Source organism: Seriola lalandi, unplaced genomic scaffold (genome assembly GCF_002814215.2).
Source record: "Seriola lalandi dorsalis isolate HSWRI2012SDOR001 ecotype SW California unplaced genomic scaffold, Sedor1 jcf7180002053690, whole genome shotgun sequence".
Taxonomy (NCBI): Eukaryota; Metazoa; Chordata; class Actinopteri; order Carangiformes; family Carangidae; genus Seriola; species Seriola lalandi.
The window spans coordinates 632578-653008 of record NW_019524243.1 but is presented as its reverse complement, the minus strand read 5'-3'; the positions used below and the strand labels follow the sequence as shown (position 1 = coordinate 653008).

The 20431-nt window shown below is 40.8% G+C and overlaps 1 protein-coding gene across 12 annotated transcripts in view; it reads right to left on the bottom strand.

The window, feature by feature from the left end:
• The window catches only part of mef2cb (myocyte enhancer factor 2cb), a 74531-nt gene extending 54226 nt beyond the window's left edge, over positions 1-20305 (bottom strand). For 7 of the 12 annotated variants that reach the window (XM_023401549.2, XM_023401553.2, XM_023401550.2 and 4 more), the window contains exons 1-2: positions 20046-20304; positions 11853-11985 (exon numbers count right to left, since the gene is read on the bottom strand). The gene's annotated coding sequence lies outside the window, so the exon portion shown is untranslated. Of the gene's footprint in view, positions 1-9444; positions 11183-11852; positions 11986-20045 lie in introns of those variants that run through there. The other 5 variants (XM_023401545.2, XM_023401548.2, XM_023401547.2 and 2 more) reach the window with 2 other exon arrangements.
• Positions 20306-20431: the final 126 nt, after the last annotated feature.

Sequence of the window (20431 nt, the reverse complement as noted above, 5' to 3'; positions counted from 1 at the left end):
ACACTCACACACACACACACACACACACACACACACACACACACACACACACACACACTTAGCCCACCCCTCCAACTGCAAACTCCCCGTTTTTCTCCCTCTGTACAACTCTGCACAGCAAGTGACCTGCATCACAGCTGTGTGTGGGAATTCGTATGGGTGGGTGTGTTTGTAGGAGGGTTGAGTGAATATATGTGCATGCACATACCTGCGCACGTCAGTGCTCACACTGCATATGCTGCGTTACTGCATGTGTTATACATTTACTTTAAGTACATATTTCTGTTGCATGTGTGCGTGTGTGTGTGTGTGTGTGTTTCTATGTTAGCAGAGGAGGAGGGAGGTGAGGGCAGCTCTGGGCTTCTGCTGTGCCTACTGTGCATTATCCCAAATAAACAACTCATTACACGTGTACTTAACCAAGGGGAGCTGGCGAGCAGTGGAAGCTAATCCCCGTTATCGTTCCCACCGTTTCTCTTCCGATTAGACTACAGGGAAGAGGAGCCCAAGAAGGTAGGCTGTTCAGTGCAGGAGGAGGAAGAGTGGAGGAGGCGAAAGGGAGAGAGAAGAAAGAAAAGCATTTGAGTTAACTTCCCACAAGTGCCTTTCTTACTTATAGTATCCTTTCTCACTCTATCTTTCTCTCTCCCTCTCCCGCTACCCTCTTGCCTTCTCTCCTTCCTTCTCCCTGTGGATTTTGCACTGCTCTTCCTTGTTTTCGACCATCTCTCAGAACTGGGTCATCGACAGACTGTGCGGCAGCATTTTGAAGAACATGGGAGGGAAAAAAAAGCGTGTTCTTTCTATGAGAACAATCCAAGGCTTCTTTAACAAGTAGCCCGCTTATCAAATTAAGCTGTCAAAAGCACATTAATAACAGGCAGCACAATTCCCTTCACAGAGAAGGGGGGGGGGGGCGCATTCAAAAAAAAAAAAGAAAAAAGAAAAAAGAATGATTTCTCGTACGCTGTGTAAAGACACAGTCCACCAAGGGCAGTAAAGCTTTTCAAAGATTTCTCCCTCCCTCTCTTTCTGTCCCACTCTTAATATGATTACGGGGCCTCTATTGTGAGGGGCCAAGATGTGCAGAGTGCCACTCATTTAGAGGGTGAACAATATCTTGAGCTAAGACTAGGATGCAGCAAGGATGATGCTCATATTTAAATGAATTACAGGCTTTACGTAGACTGTTTTTCCACTTTATACTAGACACACTCAAACACTTGTGCTTGGGTGACAGTTAAACAGATAGAGGAGCATCTCACGGTGAAAATATAGACTCAAGAACAAATAATTAGATGGTTCAATGAAGGACTATGATGCCTGGTAGAGGATAGGCTGTTATCTGCCCACATAAGTGACACATTTAAAATTAGTTTGACCCTTGGTAATCTAAACCTATTCATAAATAAATGTTACACATACAGCCTATAACTTAGTTTACTCTCAAACCTAGTATCATTATCAGTAAAGCACAAGTTTGTTTACTTTTTCTTTTTTTCTTTTTTATCATATGGTCTCTAAATCCAAAAACTCTCACTCCCTTCAAAAATGTGAAACAAGATCATCCCGTAAGTGAGAGCAGAATGCGAGGGAAACAGTGTTCAGCAGTGAGGCAAAGACAGAAAGATAACGAGATGCTGAAATGAAATTAACAAGATGCCTCGGCATACAGCAGAGAGGAGAGAAAACCACCCTATGACCTTAAAGTCATAGACTAAGTGTCAAAAAAACACAGTTCTCAATTTGAAGACATTCTCTTGTGTTGCCATCTTGACACTCCTCTTGAAGCCTTATAGCCTGCTCACTATTTGTAAAGAGAAATTAACTTGTAGTCTTTTTTTTTTCTTTCTTTTTTTTTAATCGGTACTTTACAAAATCTGACAGTGTCAGATCAGGCTGCTCATGCTGAGCTGCGAGCCCTTTTGTCTTTTACTCTAGAGACTGATTTCCTCACACCCTCAATTTGAGTCCCATCCTGTTTGCTCGGCCCCTGAGGGGGCTGCTCTGCCGTAGCCTGGAGAGGGCCGGCGGTGGATGGATGTGACGTGGAGGCGCTGGGAGTCTACTGGAGGGAGGCTGGAGCCACGACAGGTATCCCCCGCACTTCCTCAGCTATTTATAAAACCACGAGTCCAGCACAGGGCCAAAAATAAGACGGAGGCCATTTTTATCCTAAATCATAAAGGCGGCTCACTCCTTTACATACAAACACAAACACCAGGATCAGAAACATCCGACCTCAGCATACAAAAATCATTAACAGACATTAACGAAGTGGAAAAACTCCTCACTAGACAATGAAACCATCTCTGTCCTCCCAATGTGCATATCCCCACACACACATACACAGCAGACAAAAGTCAATATCAAGGCTGAGCTATTTCTGTAGAGAGCACTATTTAGGAAGTGTGGGCTGGGTGCCAGTATTCTCCTCAGTATCGTCTGGGCGTCATTGCACTGCTGCTGTTATACAAACTCACCTCTTTCCTCTCTCACCCGCTCCTCACCCTTTCTACACAACCCCTCGTTCCATTGTCAGTGCTCTCTCTCTCCCTTTCTCTCTCTCTCTGTGTTTCTCTTATACACACACACACACACACACACACACACACACACACACACACACAAGGTTATTTGTTTTTCCGCTGGGTCGAACCACAGTGCCAGGTGAAAGCATCTATTGGCAGGATAAAGAGAGTGGCTGGTGTGAGATCACAAGGCCCCACTCTGCCCAGCAAACCTTGAAGTGAAGCGCCGGGCTGGAGTTTCAAACAAAGTGCCCCCTCATTCATTATACATGCAACTGCACTGAAAATCTCCTTCCGCAACACCATCTCTTCTCCTCTCTCTCTCTCTCTCTCTCTTTCCCTCGATCTTCTTCCCTCTCTCCTCACATCGTCCCTCTCCTTTTTCTCTCGTTTTTTTCCAGACAGAGCATCCATAAAGTATGAATAAAATTAATGACATCACGAGCTGCACTTTGGAAGAGCCACTGTAGGAAAAAGCCATACATCACGGAGCAGAAGGAGCTGGGCCGAAAAGAAGTGTATAAAAAAAAAAAAAAAAAATTGACTGAGAGAGAGAAAGGGGTGTGTATGTGTATGTGTGTGTGTGTGTGTGTGTGTATATGTGTGTGTGTGTGTGTTTTGGGGGGGTGGGGGGAGATTGCTTCACCCTTCTCCCCCCTCGGGGCACTTCATATTGCTGTACTTTATTGCGTGTTATTAAGTTTGATTTCAGATGTACTTTAGCTGAAAAGTTTAAACACAATTCATTTTTGTCTTTCTCGACGCACTTTTCTTTCTGTACATTTCTTTGTCCTGCTTTCTACTGACTTTTTTTTTTTTTTTTTTTTTTGGTCAGCTGAGTAATGTAAGTGTTGAAAACAGTCCTGTGCTGCGCATTATTTTACAGGCTGGCCTTTGGTGTGGGAATGGCACAGATGACAGTGGAAAGGAACACTGGTGTGGACTTTGGCAGGACACCGCCTGGTTAAGCTGTGTGCTCTGCGGAAGAGGGAGAGCACTGAGCGTGGATTCTTATATAGCTTTTTCTCAACTTAGACGGTGTTAACAGCATTTTCAACAGCACGCTCCCCCCGGAGTTGAACAGCAAACCTCCTGATGTTTCAGACTTTGCCTGGATATCTGAGACTCTACGGTGAAAAACAAGCATCATATTTAAGACTGTAATGTACCTCCTCTTGGAGCAGGAAAAAGAGATAGATATATCAATCGCGCTTGCCTGTTATTGGAAATTTAGTGTGACACTGTTTCATTACAAGAGCAACATCAAACAAAAGCCTGACTGGGTAAAATTCGAGTCCTTATTCCTCTGAATCCAGTGTGAACACAAGATCTGCTAAAAATACCCGATAGCAATGTGGAGCTCAGGAGAAGCAGCAGCAGCGGCGGCGGCGTGGATGGGGAGAAGTGGCGGCAGCGACGGAGATTGTGGCAGCCGAGTGAGCAGGGGTTTCAGATGGATGTGAGCTTGTGTGAGGCCAAGGCACAGAGCTACCTCTGTGCGTCTCACCGGACTATGTTGCAGAATGACTCGGCTATGTTGCAGTCGTGACAAAGATAAATTACAGCCACTGGAAAACATTTTTACTTTTTTTTTTTCTCACTCTCTCCCCATCTCTACACCTCTTTTCTTTTTTTCTTTTTTTTTTGGCATTGGGTGTAGTCCATATGTGTGCCACACCAAAGGGAGATGGTGAGAAGAGGGGGGGGGTCTCTCTCTGAAAATATATTAGGGGTTAGAAGTTGCCCCTCACCGTTCACAGGTCAGGTACTGTGTTTTATCATGGAACATGCCTTCCCGTCGTCAGATTTATGCATGTGGACAGCAAACACTTCTCCCTCAAACTAACCCCTCAAACTCACTAAAAAGGATTCCCAGTTAATTCTGGATTTACCGCACAGCATGTTTGGAGCAGGTATTACAGATATACACTTGTATGTGGTATTACCAGGCTGACTAGGCTGTGCGGATTCTGTCTGCTACACTGATGCTGAATAAAAAATTTTTTAAAATCTCACACGAGAGCAACTAAAGCGAGTGTCTGGCCGGGAAAGTCATCTATAAACACGTTAGTTCTCATTTAAGTCTCATTTTAACATGAAACACCAAGTCTTGATGCTGATGCTGAGACATTCAGCCTGATCTGAACCATCCAATGTTTAGACAAAGAAATGCAAACTCTCTTCTAGTCTAAATGTTTCTCTTTTGTCTTATCACTCACAATCCTCTGCTCCCTGCACTCCTCCAGTCTTCTTGCCTCCCAGGACTCACTCTCTGTCCAAATATTTCAGGGAGCAGGCCTCAAGTATGGTGAGGTGTTTTGGGTGTCTCTTTAGGTGGGCTGCAGCTGACACTATGATTTTGCGGCCAGCACTGCTGAGCACAGACCACCCAGCAGGCAGCTGTTGCCATAATGACCAACAGGCCAAGCAGGAAACGGGAAACAGGAAGAAGAAGGCAGGACATCCTGTTCATCCAGATCAGTGTGTTAAACATGACATCACAAAGGCATTACTCTTTAATGAAGAATACCTGATCTGAGGCCAAATATACTGCCGCTCTGCTCTTAACTCACCTCAGCTCAAATAGATTTCTATCTACGTTTTCTCTCTGTGTGTGTTTTTCTCTGTCTCTCTGTGCATCTGTCTTCTCAGTTTGCCTTTTCAGCCCTCACACTGACACTGTTTTCCAGACTGCTCCATCATCCCAGACATCAAATCCTACCCTCCTCAGTGCGAGAATAAAGGAGAAGAAGAAATACACGCATTTTCATTTGAATATACACCAGCAACAACCTCACAAAACTCAAGACAAAAAAAAAACACAAAAGCACAAACATTCTGACGCACAAACAGACGGAGACAAGACACAAACTTGAACGCACGCACACACACACACACGCACACACACTAACACACACACATCTCCCAGACACACGGCACATACTGACAGACAAACACACAAAGAAACAGCAAACACAAAGCACAGCACAGCCAGAAGTCTACTTTATGCAGAAATATTCTAAAGTGTGTTTTACAATACAATTAAACATCAAAGGCTGATATATTCCTCTGTGATCTTTAACACCCCAGTGAACAAACCCCATACACCCCCATCCACTTACAGCGTACAGAGAAAGTTGCTGAACGTCACCGCTAATTACTAGATAGAGACAGAAGAAGACTTTGCATCATTATGCATAAACCAGGACATATTCAAATATATGCATTCAATCCACCATAAACCATTCAAGGACTGTGTTATTTACTTTAGATTATTATTTTTCAAGTTTTATGAGTAATTGCAGCTCTTATGAACATACACAGACAGTGCTCCTAAGGCAAAGAAACGTTTGGGTAAACATTTCTAACATGCACAACAGTTAGGACAATGAAAGGGAGATCTGTTCAAAATGAGTAAATAAACACATGGTGAGGTTGAGCCCGATGCTTTTCATTGGCGCTATAAAAATGTATAAAAACGAGAAAAGGAGACTTTTCCTCCCATGTTGCAAAAGAGGGAACACCTGCCTTGTGCAATAAACAAGAATACAACAAGCCCTTGAGTTATTATAAAACTTAAGTATTTTCATCTGCTTATAAACAGGCAAGAAAAAAAAAAAGTTATTCTAACCAAAAGTCTGAACAGTTCCACATTATTTGTGTCAGATAAATTTACTAACAAAGAGAGCTTATCTTTACTCTTTCACATTTGGATTTTAAGGGGTGCTGTCTAACATTTATATGAAAGCAGCAAAACCCAAAATGTACTGTATTATCTCCAGGATATACAGGGATGTCTCTTGACAGTTAAAGATATTATGTGCCTCTTATATATGAGGTAAATATGATTCTCTACAATTGACTCTTATATTACCTTCTTGTCTGACCCAAAGGGCATGAAGTCCAATTACAGTTCTTCAATATCTACCTCCAGATCTTGCCAACCTGCAATCTGCAAATGAGTGTTTTACTGATGTTTAACTGAGCAAACTTTGCAAACCCCTTCCAAAATATTTGAAACCATTAGAGAAAAAAAAAAAACTTTAAAGCATAGCAAAAGGGGCTATTAAATTATTTGCTTAAACATAAATGCTTCTGATGTTTCCATTAAGAATAATGTTTTCATAGATCTGGGTTTCCATAACGAGAGAATCTTGAAATGTGCCTTCTGTACAGTACAAAATGTTTATGCTATGAGGCAGGACAGAGGTATACTTTTACCCCTTCTTTTTTCAAAGATGGCACAAATTTTACAGCACTCAAATGCAAACTCTCTGTCTGGTCAAGCTTATCTCGGCCTGCCAGTAAAACTAAGTATTCACACATTCATGGCCATTATATTAGACATTTATGATTAAAGATAGTGAAAGTATCAGACTAGTAACAGTTCGTCATATGTTGATTTTGACTAAGTGTTTTTAAAACACATGGCAAAATTCTGACCATGGCACACAATGTGTCCCTTTCCTTCACTTAACTAAAGCTTTACTGAGCCCCTGGTGTACAGCAAAGTGCCCTGACAATCGGCTCAATGCTCTGGCCAATCACAGGGACACGTGACCTTCTAATCCCTCTCTGTGAGAAGGGTAAGAGTGTGTTGTCACTGTTGGTTTTGTGAATCAGCACCCAAAATCCCAAATGATTTGTCAAGAGGGAGAGGTCTTAAGAGAATAAGAGAAACAAAGGCAGCGCAGGCCAGATAGTGTGGGTGTCGGTGTGTGCTTGTGTGTGAAACTGTGTGTGCCTGACATGAAGACAGAGAGAGAGAGACAGAGAAAGAGACAGACCATGCTTTTGTCTGTATGCATTTGTGTGTGTTTGCGTGCGACTGCATACGTGCATGCATGAGTGTGTGTGTGTGTGTGTGTGTGTGTGTGTGTGTGTGTGTTTGTACAGGGTCTCTGAGATTACAGAGCTTGGCTGACAGAGTTCTCTGTGTGTAATCGTGGGTCCACATGCGAGCGCTCACCTTCCTCTGAGCGGATTAACCTAACGCTAAATCCCAAGAGAGCAACAGGCCAGACAGGCCACACAGAACAACTTCATTGACGATGGGCACAAGAGGGGAGGCCATGTGTAAAATCTTTTTATAGACTAATATACTTTTATATTTTTTTTTCATAAGTAAACAACTCATATAAAGCAGCATAAATTGATGTAAAAAGTAATGGAAGAATGCACAGGACACTACACCATCTTAAAATGAAAAAAATGTATCTTAGATGTTGCATATACTTTATAAAGGCTGTTTTTTTTTCTAACTGTAAAATGCAATCAAGCAGTAAATGACTTAGTGTATGCAGTACGCTCTTCACAGAGTCACAAATTAGGTCAATATGCTGGAGTAGACAGCAACATTTTATCACTTAAAAACTGTACTTTTCCAGAGTGCCTTCAAAATATTTAACTAATAAATCATAATTCAAATTTAATAGTTCTGATACATCTCTAAATATGCTGTAAATATTACACTAGTTTTATTAAGTTTCAGAAAATGGAGCTATCTCTACATTAATGGCATTTTTTTAACTTTTAAAATGGACAGTATTTATTACAGAGATAAAATTGCTGTTCATTAATTGCTTAAGAGCAAATTAACATGAAATTGGGGATAGAGATTTACTTTTTGGCTTCCGTTAATGAGCATGAGTTACATGCACACAACCTACCCAGCACCACAATCAGTCTAAATTAAAATTAAGTATGCTGTAGTCATTTTAAATTTTACTCCCATCCTCATAGTGCATCTTTACATTTCATCAGTGGGCCGCATATCCACGCTTGAAAAACAAATACATCTACTTTTAATTCAAAAGCTGCAACCTGTGAAAGTTGCCACAGGTTAATTATGGGTGTCATTATTAATCCTCTGACTGCAACAGGTTCAGTTGTGCCACATGAGACTGAGCTAAACTTACTGTATGAATATATTATTCTCACTCTGGTGAAATTAAGCCTAAACAATCCCAGTCTCAAAGTCACAGAGAAGAAATTATAATTCAGCTTTAACCTTCTGAAAAACACTGATTTACAGCATTGTTATCACTGTGCCTGTGGTCTGCACGAATCAACCTTCAAATATGTCTGACAGACTGTGTTCTCCTGTATTCTAGTTTGGAAATTATTGTTTACATCGTTTATTATTTTCTAATATATTCATAAAAGTTGATTGTGTGCAGGTAATCCAGATTTAATGTGTATCAACACAATTGTGATGAGTGCACCTCAGTTTTAAACTACTGGTGAAGAATTACAGTACAATATATCCACAAAGGCCATCTTATGATTGGTGAGCTTCCCTCCATTCTGTTGCTTTAAAGCAGCAAATTATCTGAAATATGAAAACTTCTGAACTACATGTAATTTTTCCCGGTTGTCTTTCACTGAGTTTTTTTTTTATTTTTTTTTAAGTTTCTTGTTATATTATTTGGTTTAAATTTATGCGCCAGGCAGGTTAAACTCTACAATTTAAACTATCAGTGCAACTTTTCATGTGCCATCCCATAGCGCAGAAGAGTAGAACATGCTATATCATGTTATATTGAGGAGGACAGCTTATTCAGTAGCTGTGGCTTTGGGGCTGTGCGCCTGCATGTGGACACGAGAAAGCTACACAAGGTCGACACAAGTCACACTGCCTAAAACACGAGACAGACCTTTACACTCCTAATAGACCATAAACAGATATTTGATGTCAGCCTGTAATTATATGACATAGTTGTCACCGCCATAAGTCGATCAGGGTCACAACAAATCAATAGACGCAGTTACTTTACTTTGTAGAAGGAGGCAGCGCGCATCAAAATAGAGCACCCAAGTTTCCTTCTGGAAGATTAAAATGAAGATCATATGATTCAACGTGTCTTGTGGATGTTTACGAGTGAGTGGCAAGTGGTGTGAACGCTTTACTTACTTTATTTCGCATGAAATCTTGTCCGGGTGAAGTGAAAGATACAACAAGCGGTCCGCCGGCTGTCTGGTCCGGCCGATTGACAGGAAGGTTGAAGCCGCTGCTTGATGGGGACGGACTTCGCCAAGACGCACTTAAAATCCAGGAGCGCAACTTAGCAGAGGACGTCGCCGGGAGGAAAAAAAGTAACCTACAGTAGGTGGTAGGAGTCTCTATAATGTCAGAGAAAACTACTCTCTCTCTCTATCTCTCTCTCTCCCTCACTCTCTCTCTCTCTCGGTTTCTCTCTCTCTCTCTCTCTCTCTCTCTCTCACCCTCCCTCTCTCTCTCTGATCGGACAGTGTCTGCTCAGGAGGCGGCGAGGACGCTTCGCCTGGTCTCTGCGAGGTGCCGGTGAGCGGAGAGGGACCCGGTGGAGCGGTGTAGCGGTGTTGCTGCTGGTGTACTGCTGGACGTCTGGAGGTTGTCGGTGATGTTGAGAGGCTGTTTCTGTTCCTTCCCACAATCCTGACCGAGTCTTTCCCTAAACCCGCTCCAGTCTTAGTACGAGGCGAAATAATCGATTTCCTCTCTCTCCCTCTCCTTTTTTTTTTTTTTTTTTTTTTGACTCCTGAAAGGGGGCGGTCTCACATTTCCCAACTCTACTTTAATGAAAGAGGCACGGCTCTTAATGCGTTATTATCGCGCCGGCCCCGATAGAGTGGACGCACAATTAACTGCTCAGAGAGGACCACTAGAGGAAGATGATGGGGAATGTGTGCTTTAACTAATGGAGCAACTGAGAGCACGTTAAGCGTCTGCAGCCGACTTTAGACAGCTAAATCCGTACCGCCAAAAGTTGATGTTTTTGCTCTGGCAGATGCAGTTTTCGCCTGCTGTTTCATGCATGTAACATCAAATGGCAAGTCTTACCCCCAAAAACTTTAAAAAACCTGCTTATTTCACTTGTTTCAGAATGTTTTAAGAAACACTGAACACTTCCCCACTCAATAAAATGTCATGGTAGAAACAACATGAAACAGCTTGCTGCAAAGACATGAATAATCTCAACCCACTGTTATTTTAAGGAAATGACTTTAAGACTCATTACTATACTACCCTAAATTTTTCTTGCAATGTGATAACATTTAAAAAGTAGGATCAACTCATAAAAATATCACTGAAAAACAATACCATCATTTAATTTTCAGTTAATTTCTTCCATGTCTGTGCAGCATGAATGCTGCCTCCCTTTTTGAGTCACTACAAACTTTCCACCTCCTGCACGCTGCCAATCATTCTCCAGGACCCAGCTATCTCCCACAGATAAGCCCTGACACAGACAGTAAGCATGGGGGAATTACCAAGCCTCTATCCATCCAACCAAATGATTTCAAAACATCCACTCTATTAGTGTGAAGATAACAATTAGAACAGCAAGTTTGCCACTTCAGATAAGACACAGACAGGCAGCGAAATGGCTTTTTGTGCCGAGATGTATCCCTGATAGGCCTTGTAATACCACAGTTCTATTATACTCACATTATATGGGGGCCGTATCATTTTAAAGATGCTTAATGGCTGTCTTGAATGAAGCCTGTTGTACTCAAATATCACCAGGTCTCACTCTCGAGTTTCCATAAATCTTCATATAAAGGAAATATACAATCCTAGCTTTTGATTATTATGGGTGTCAGAAGTCGTACTTACAATTTCCAAAATAAAAAATAAAAGGACAGTGTTGTCCTTCCTTTTTTTTTTTTTTTTTTACTTTTCATGGTAAAAACAGTTTTGTTGAGTTTTAATCTGACAATATTAGTCCAACACCACTTTTTTTTGTTTAACTGCAAACAAACAGCAAAGAGTTTCCCTCAAAGCTTCGCTTAACTTTTAAAGTACATGCCTGTCACTACAGACTGCATGAAGCGTAAGTGGACACCAAGCAGCACCCTTAATCGCTCCGTTCCCTTGAAGTTCACCTGTGAAGCCTAAGCCATGGATCCAGCCAGCCACCCAGTCAGTCAGTTGGGGTAGGAAATGGCGGGACATGCAATCAGTTAATAAATAAATCAAGCTGGCTAATCTGCTTGACGGGTGAACATTACAGGCTGTAACTGAAGCCGCTGGTGTCTGGTGACTCGGGATACCACCTTCACATCACCTGACCCTTTAATCTTTAATAGCATTTCCTCTGGCCCCCAGACCTCCATAATAATCAATAGAGTGTAGTCTGTTAGACACAGTGGGTTCATAAATGCAACATGGCAGACATCAATGGCATCACATATCAGAGTGTATGGAACATACAGATATGACACCCTTAACAGACACGATTTCCTCCTTTCAGACCTCTTGGCGTGTGCTACTGGCAACTGTCTTGAATCTGTCACTGATGTATTGGCACCTATGGGTGCTTGCGTAATAGTACATACCACATTTAGGGTTCTTTTGTCTGCCTTCGTGCGTGCCCCTCAGTCTCGTAGCTTTCTTCGCTGCCTATCAGCGATTCATCGGAGAGAGGTCCTTTCAGTGTTCACAATGCTTGAGGTTGTCTTTGGTTGGCACCTGCGAGGAGAAGTAACACAGGAAAGTGTGAGGAGGAGAGGAGAGAGTGAACCCGCCAATGAAATGGTAATTGTTTTCATGTATGTGCACACACCTTGCACATACTGTAGTGTGCAGGATCCATATGTGTGTGTGTGTGTGTGTGTGTGTGTGTGTGTGTGTGTGTGTTTAATGACCATATGAAATACAGAGAAATAAATGGGGGGAGGTGGATTGAATACATTTGAATGGAGAAAAATCATTAAACCAGGCAAACACTGGCTCATGCATATTCATAAATGACTGTCTGACTTGTCTACAGGGATGAACTTATAGTGAAGGTGCACTAACAGCTTCATCCTATGCTCACACATTTAATGCAAAGTAGGGAAGACCTACTGCATATTTTGCTCTTGTGACTACTGAGTGTGGGTCAACGGCTAAATGTAAATATGGTGGAACAGCTGAAAGCATTGTAGCCAAATTACAATTACATTTGTATTGTGTCATTCGGAGGGTGTCACGGCTAATTTGGAGATACACAATGTGTGCGTGCAAACAAGATGAATCTGTTGTAGGTTACCCATTGTTGGTTGCGGTTTGTGTTATCTCGAGCCAAAGTATTAACTCCTTAATTAAAACAAACTAGCTTATTAATTTGTTGCCATGTGAAACTTCCCCAGTCTAACTCATTAGCCACTGTCCCTAGCTTATGTTTTGAGGGGTTTGAATGTGTGCGTGTTTGTGTGTGTTCAAGTGTGGGTTGACAGTGTCATCAAAGCCTGATGGAGAAAAATCAACAGTTTGCCAAAACAATTATGTAATTTCAAATATGTCACAGCGTGTATACACACACTTTAGGCTTTTGGGTAAATGCAATTTCGTGAGGTTTGGCATCAACCGTGCATTAAAAGAGAAGAGGGGAAACTGCGACTGGATGTTAAGTCAAACACATAAGTGCGGTTTGCTGATATTGATCTTGCTTGGATTGTTTCTTAAGCCTCTCCTGGCAGTCACTTCACAGCATGTGTCACACACACACACACTCACATGCAGAAAAGCTCGTCTGAAAATGTGTGGGTTTTTTTTTTTGTAACGGAGGGAGAAAGAAAGGAATGCCTCTCTCAAGCAAAAGATAAACACAAACACATTTCCAGGGCAAACAGGAACAGCCCGGGCTCAGTGCAATCTGTTGTCGATCCTGCTCACGTGAAAACACAATCTGCCTGTCACTGTAGATGATGTTGTCAAGCACTCTGCCTCACTGCTCCTGAGAATTACCCAGCTATTACAGAAGCTCTACGAGACACATGGAGTATTTGTTGTTGTGTCGAATATGTCTGAGGATGCTTCCAGCTTTATTTGGTATTTACCGCTTTCACTCATTTTTCCTGCGTCCATTCCCTAATGAATTTGAGAGACATTTGGTGTTTTGACAGGAGATTGATGCTACATGATTTGACGACCAAATTCTTCACAGGGGGTACAGACAGACCTGCAGGCCAATTTAACTCATAGGCTCAGCTGGGGATCTATAGTTCTCACGTCTGCAAGTGAATGTGTGTGTTTAGGTGTTTGTGTGTTTGTCTGTCTCACGGTTATACCGATATGAGTGTTTGAAGGGCAGTCCCAGTGCCAACATTTTTAGATTTAAGCCTCAATACATTACGCTGAAAATTATAACTAAAGATATTATTTTTCCTCTTAAATGTTAGAGTTGGGGGGATGGAAATGCCTATACAAAAATTTTGAATTTACTGTCATTTACAACAGTTTTTTTATATTATCTTCATGTTTCCTTTTCTTTCTTTTTTTTTTTTTTTGTTGCAAAAAATTAACACATCCTACAACCTACCCATCTTTTTTCATTCATTCTTTGTTCCTGTTAACAGATGAAATCCACGGTGTACAGCACTTGTTCAGCTTGAACATCTGGGTTTTGTTCTGAGGCAAAAACATACCTGCCTCAGAAGTCATCTCACACTTGTAGGAGAGATGAGAGACATTTCCCTGCCGATCTGCGCCTGGTCTTTGTGTAAGTCATCCAAAGCGTTCCTCCTTATTAATAAGGTTTATAATGAAACTCAGAGGGCAATATCACCAGTAATTATAGTCACAGGAATTGTACCACTGTACAATATAATTATGGGAGCAAAGGTGAGAAAATCACTTAATTAACTGAAATCATACGTCCTCATATTACAAAATATATAATACAAAGAAATTCATGATTCTGGGGAAGTATTTATTTGTACACTCAAATGAGCTTTTGTAATATAAAGGTGCCAGGCCCCTTTCTAAATTTAGCTTGCAGGTAATATTACAATAATAATTCTGAAAGAAAGAAGTAAAGCAGTAAGTTCAAACTGTTTTTGACTCGAGCCCATATACTCTAGCACCTTGTGGTAATTACCTTAACATGAATATGTTATATATAAATAACACTTTTATATACATAGATATGGTGTTGTACTTGAATGAGCGGCATATCACATACATTCAAGCACTTTGTCACTTTCACAAAGTAAAGAAATCACTCAATAATCATTTATTTTATCTGCACATTTTGGACATTAAATGATCCCACATATCTCATAAACATAAAGCCACCTCAGCAATTTTACCTGTTCCAGCTCTGGTCAGCTGTAATTTCTGTAGTTAAATAAAAAAAACAAAAAAGCTCTGTCCACTTATCATTAGCTGCTCTGTTCCAAAATGGTATGACTCATTTTTCAGTGAAACCATACAGAGCGTTAATTTCCATAACACAGTTTTTCTGTGTGGTTTGGCTACTAACTGTGTCTGGCCAGCATGAAATTCACTGTACCATTGCATGCACTTTCTTATCCTTACAGTTCACTGTTGGATCAAACCATACAAAACGGAGTTGTATGCAATAATACCATAGGGGTTCTGAAACTGTAATGGCCACATAACGACCCCTTACTGAGCAGTGTCAAACGACAGACAGCTCTGCTGATTTGCATGTGTCGTGTTTAACCAACAGTATTCTGTCTGTACACCTTTTATGCATTATGGATGAGGCACAAGCTGAACAACAAGCTCTCCCTTTGTTCTGCCTGATGCTCCAGTTACATCATAGGAAAAGCCCCATGGTCCTGTGACTGCGCTGACTGGCTGGGACACAGCGCCGACGGGTGAGCTGCTGATCAGACCTGTTGCTTCTTCACTTTGTTATGCTATCATGTACACGGTATGTGTGTACATAGATACAGGCACACACACACACACACACAGATACACACACACATGCACTCACACCCACAGTGGTGCCTTCTGAGAAAATTCACACTGATCTTTATGCTGAAAACTTTTGACATTTTGTTAACAGGAGATACACAAAACCCAAGTGAGGAAGATGATTGATACGTTTATTGGGAATATAAATGAGATTTTGACACTTATTAAACTTTTTTTCTTCTATATGGATCAAGTTTATTTCAAAGACCAAACCGCACCACCGCTCATTTATTATCGTTCATTAATGAACGATTATAAATGACTTCCATAAGACAAACATCCCAAAAACATTTAGAAGAATGAGCAGCTGTTGACTACATATATTATTTGATTATTCAGGCTTGATATCTGCAGATTAATTAACTTAATGAAACTGTCAAGACTGCTCACTGATTTTACAATCAAAATGCTTTAATGGCTTTAATGTTATCTATGTCATAAATGATGCCATCAGTGTGCCACCTGCTATATAAGCACATTGTTTCTATAGAGCTGCATTCAGACACTGCTGTGTAGTTAAATGTGCTGCCTGCAGGGGAGCTCTGCATCCCTCTCGCCACAGAATAAACTGGTTTATCGCATGGGTTAACTGGAGGTATCCCCCATACAAAGTTTAACCAGTATTTTTGTTTTTTAAACGCGCTATGTGGTGGATAATGTAATAACATTTTCATTTAGAGTAATCATCTAAACATTTAAGCAAGGTCATTTTATTTGAACAGAAATTAAGTACTAGTAAGCCACATGCAAACATTTTAATTATATTTATTTTAATTTGTTTTTAATTATAATCCCTGATTTTGGCACTTCTCTCTACTCTCCTCCTCTTCCCGTGTCTTCTCCATGCTGTAGCAAGTGTAATTACCACACTTTGTCTGTATATCAGGGACTCAAAGTTCTCTTTGTCTCTACTAGATTGCTTCATGTGAGGGGGGAAAAAAAGAGAGTCAGTTTCTGCTAATGATTTTTCCTCTTTTTCAATGGTTGGAAAGTAATTCCCTATGAACTGCTCCAGCACAGTTATTTCATTGTTCGCACTGCCCTTTCTCTAATTGTGCCCATAAAGAGGAGATGCCAATGTTACTCTTTTTTTTTGTTTCTATTCGAGGGGTGCCTACCGGTGTTTCCTGAAGTGGTGCGAAAGCTTTGTCTGAACTATTATTATTAATGTTAAATATGCAGCAATAGAATAGATCCTGCATTTGAGCAAGTTCCATGATCAACATGTGAAAGTTTAAATGATATGAATGACATAAACTAGCCAAGTATGGTTCACAGTTACACATTCATATATATTTCTCACCAGAAAAACCTCTTGTGGCTGTGCAAATTAAGACAGTTGTTGTTTTGGGAAGCAAGGGTAGCGAGATGTTATGTAGCATATGACTTTGACATCGGAGACCATTATTTGTTTCTCATTTCCTATAACTGTCAACATTGGTTTCTTCTAACCATGACCACAATCATTCCCTAAACTTAAGCGATAGTTCTTCTTGAATTCAAACCACCATCTCTCCCTAACTTTAACCAAGTAAGTGTTGTGACTAAACCCCACCAAAACTTAACCACAGTGGTGTCAGCTCAGAAAACAGTCACAGGAATATATTTTATAACGCGTATTTATAAAGATCAGAAAACACTATGAGAGTATGAACATTTTGGAAGGCAATGGCAATCTATTTGGTTGCTTAGTTTGGAGGAATTATAGTGTCTCCTCCCTCATTTTAAGTCATTTTCAGTGGCTGTGAACAGTGCTACAGATGTAGTTTTTTTTTTTTTTAAATTTGATATCATATCGTTTTGCAGCTCCTGAAAAGAATCATCAACCAATTGATCATATCATAAATAACTGCCAGCTCCATTCTCTATGTAGGAATGTGAAAAAGATTTCAGGCAATAACAGACTAAACTCATTGAAAAAATTTTAATGTCTGTGTAAAATATCCTTTTGATTTCAGATCAGGGATTAGATAACACATAGATCTGTCTAGGTTGAGAAGTAGCATCAACAACACAAGATTTTTGTTTGTATTTTACAATCCACTATTTTATTCTTTTACTCTTTTGATCACCATTTTACTGATAATACTGAGTATGTTTGAGTGGCAGGGGCCTAACCTGTATGTTCATACATTAAGTCATAGAACAAAAGCCTACAGTCATCACTGTTTCCAATTCCCATAGTAACCATTACACAGCAGAAGTCCCTCCTGCAGCTGTTGACCTCAGCCAATTCCCTTGACAATTAAAGATCACTCAGCATGGCTGTGCAACTTCTCCCACACTCTCAACAAGCAGCTGATAGCATCTCACTGTGAAGAAAAGCAAGTGGAGCGGAATATAATGTGTGTCTAAATGAGGGTTCCCCAGCTCTGATGTTTGATAGCGAGGCCTAGCGACCATAGGCGCAGGCCCGTGTTACACGGTGGAGCTCAGCAGACGAGCGGCAGCGTCTAAAGCTCTTTGTGCCTCCAGGATCACCCCCGACTCATTCTTATTCAGACATGATCAGAGGGGAGGCAGGCAACTGAGATTAGCTGCAGATCAAAAGAGCTGCCTCGCGCCAGCACTCGTGTTTTGTAGATTTAGGCGGCCCCGGCGCACAGGCGTTGTATAGTGGCGGCGGAGCGTCATACTGTTTTCTGGCCTCGACAGTGCTCAGGGGGGTAGATGGAAAGAGAGTTTTCAGACAGGAGGCCAGACTGCTGCTGGAAATCATCCAAAATTAAATAATAAAGACGATAGAAGAGAATGAAAAGGAAAAATAAGAGCAAAATTACTATGCCGTTACTGTAAGCCATTACAGCGGAACAAAGATACTTTTGCTTTCCATGCCATCGCAATTGAAACTGCTTCCATATGTGTAATAGGTCTTGATTCAGTGATAATTTGTTTTAAAAATGAAATGCTCTTTGTACAGTAACATCTTTGGTAACTCAAGAGCATCTGGATGAGTGGTGCCGACCAAATAACCATGGAAACTAACTACTACCCTAAGTACTGCTGTGTTTCTGTCAGCGGCTGTTACAGAAAAAACAAACAGCAAATTACTTCTATGCTGTATCTTAACCTTAATATTAATTTACATAAAAACACCAGTGGAATCCAAAAAAGCATATCTGCATAGAATTACATTTCACTAAAAACTGAACAAGCGTTTGTATTTTGAATGACATGAATTGTGTGAGTATCCTAACTATGAATAAAATGATTTCATCTATATTCACATCTCAGACATTACCAGTGAAGATAAACAAGCATCCCAGACTGTTCATACAGCACAAAAAACAGCAACAATGAAACTAATAGCACAGAGTAAAGGTGAAATGACAGGATGAGGTGAATTTCAAAGGCAGAGAGGCAACTGCGTAAGAGTGCTCTCCACCCTACGGAGAAAGAAAACAACGCATTTCCTCAACTCCACTGACCATCAAAGCCGTGGAATTCAGGGGCAGAAAAGCTAATAAGTGAGGACTGAGCGGTTCCTGTAAACTGGGTCAAAGTTTCCCAGGTTCTGCCTCTTTGGGTTAATAGCAAGAGGACAGTAACTCTCCCCAGGTATGAAATAAGGGACATGAGTGCATGTCTATTTGTATTTATATATATTGTTATCTGTTCATTTCCTCTATTTTGGTTTCTTACAGTTTTGTTTGTGCCTTACTCAGAAAGGCTGTTTGATTTCTCATCATCACCGTTAATTATAGCTGTGGTAGCAGATTGTATAATAAATATATGGGATGCAAAATAAAATCCAAAGAAAAAACTGCAGCGTAAAAACTGAAAGTATGCGGATATCAAATTCAGGAATAATACTCTTTTTTTTTTTTTTTCATCCAAAAGCTACAGTTAAATGTTTGAGGAAAATATCCAACAGAGTCATTCACCACTCATTAAAACCGAACAAAGCCTTTGGTTTAGTCTGAAATTCCATTAGGTTGTTTTGGGTTCCCTACAGTAGAGACCTTTTCTTAGGTCTGCTGCGAAACATTTGTTCATTTAACATGACAAAAGTTTCTCCTTTGTTTCAAAAGTTTGCCCAATATGTCATAAACACTGATCCGTTTGACACATGCTGCTGCTGAAGTGTGTATATGCCATTAAGGTAGCTACCTTGAGGGAATGAGTCATTTCTAAAGCAAACAGCATGTTAAGGCCGTGCTCTTTTTCTCACTGATAATTCCAGATTGTGCAATGAGATGTTCTAAGCAATTACCCTTAAAAGTACCAGTAACCTAAACTGACTGTGAAGAATTAGAAACAGAGAAACAACACACTATAAAGTTCCACTGTAGCGACTTAAACCATTTGTCTTGCCTCGGAGAAATAAAATGTAGACTTTAAAAACTTAAACACGCACAGTTCCAGGAGCCTCAATCAGTTATTTCCCAAGTGCTCCACAGAGGTGATTGGCAACAGCTGGGACCTGACTCCTCCTTCAGCGGTGTTAGAGCTTCTCTGGTGTCTTTCTACTTTGTCTAGAGCAGGAAAAACTCAGAGTAAACACCAATTAAGTGTATCTTTTGGCCTTGTTCATACTGGTATAGTAATTTCTATATTTGGCTACACGACAAAGGTATCATTCATCAAATCCAGCGAGGCAATAATGACACAATTAGGCAACAGGACTTCCAAATAAATTTCAGAGCAGTTCAAACTGAGCGGCTCCAATATCAAAATTATGGCTTAATCTGTTAAACATGTCATGACCCACTGTGCAGAGTGTGGTTTGAACTCCTGACGGAGACAGGTTTTCCACTGACAGAATGAGTTTCAGAGGAGAGGGAAAAAAGGAAAGGAATAGGTGTACTGTGAAAACTCACCCGTGCCGTTTCTCTGCTTCCCCAGGAAGTTACACCCTGCAGCACCAGCTGAGGCCCAGCTCAATCAAACAGTTCAGAAAAGAAAAAAAAGAAATTGAAACAAAGGAGATAGTTGATAAAAAGAAAAAACGAAAAGTACCAACAAACTACCTAAAATAAATGTCCCGCATGTGATAAAGCCAGACCAGCTGGCTTTGAATAGAAACCCCCGATTTGGGTTGTGTGTTTGCCCCCGATCTCTGTCTGAACTGAAACCAGGTCTGGTTCTTTCCAACCACCCCCCTCCACCACCACCCATAACCCTCTGTCCCAGCTGAATCCACCTGCCCCCATCACTCCTGGGTAAATTTAGCCTTCTGAGGGATCGGTGACAAGCCCCCCCCCCC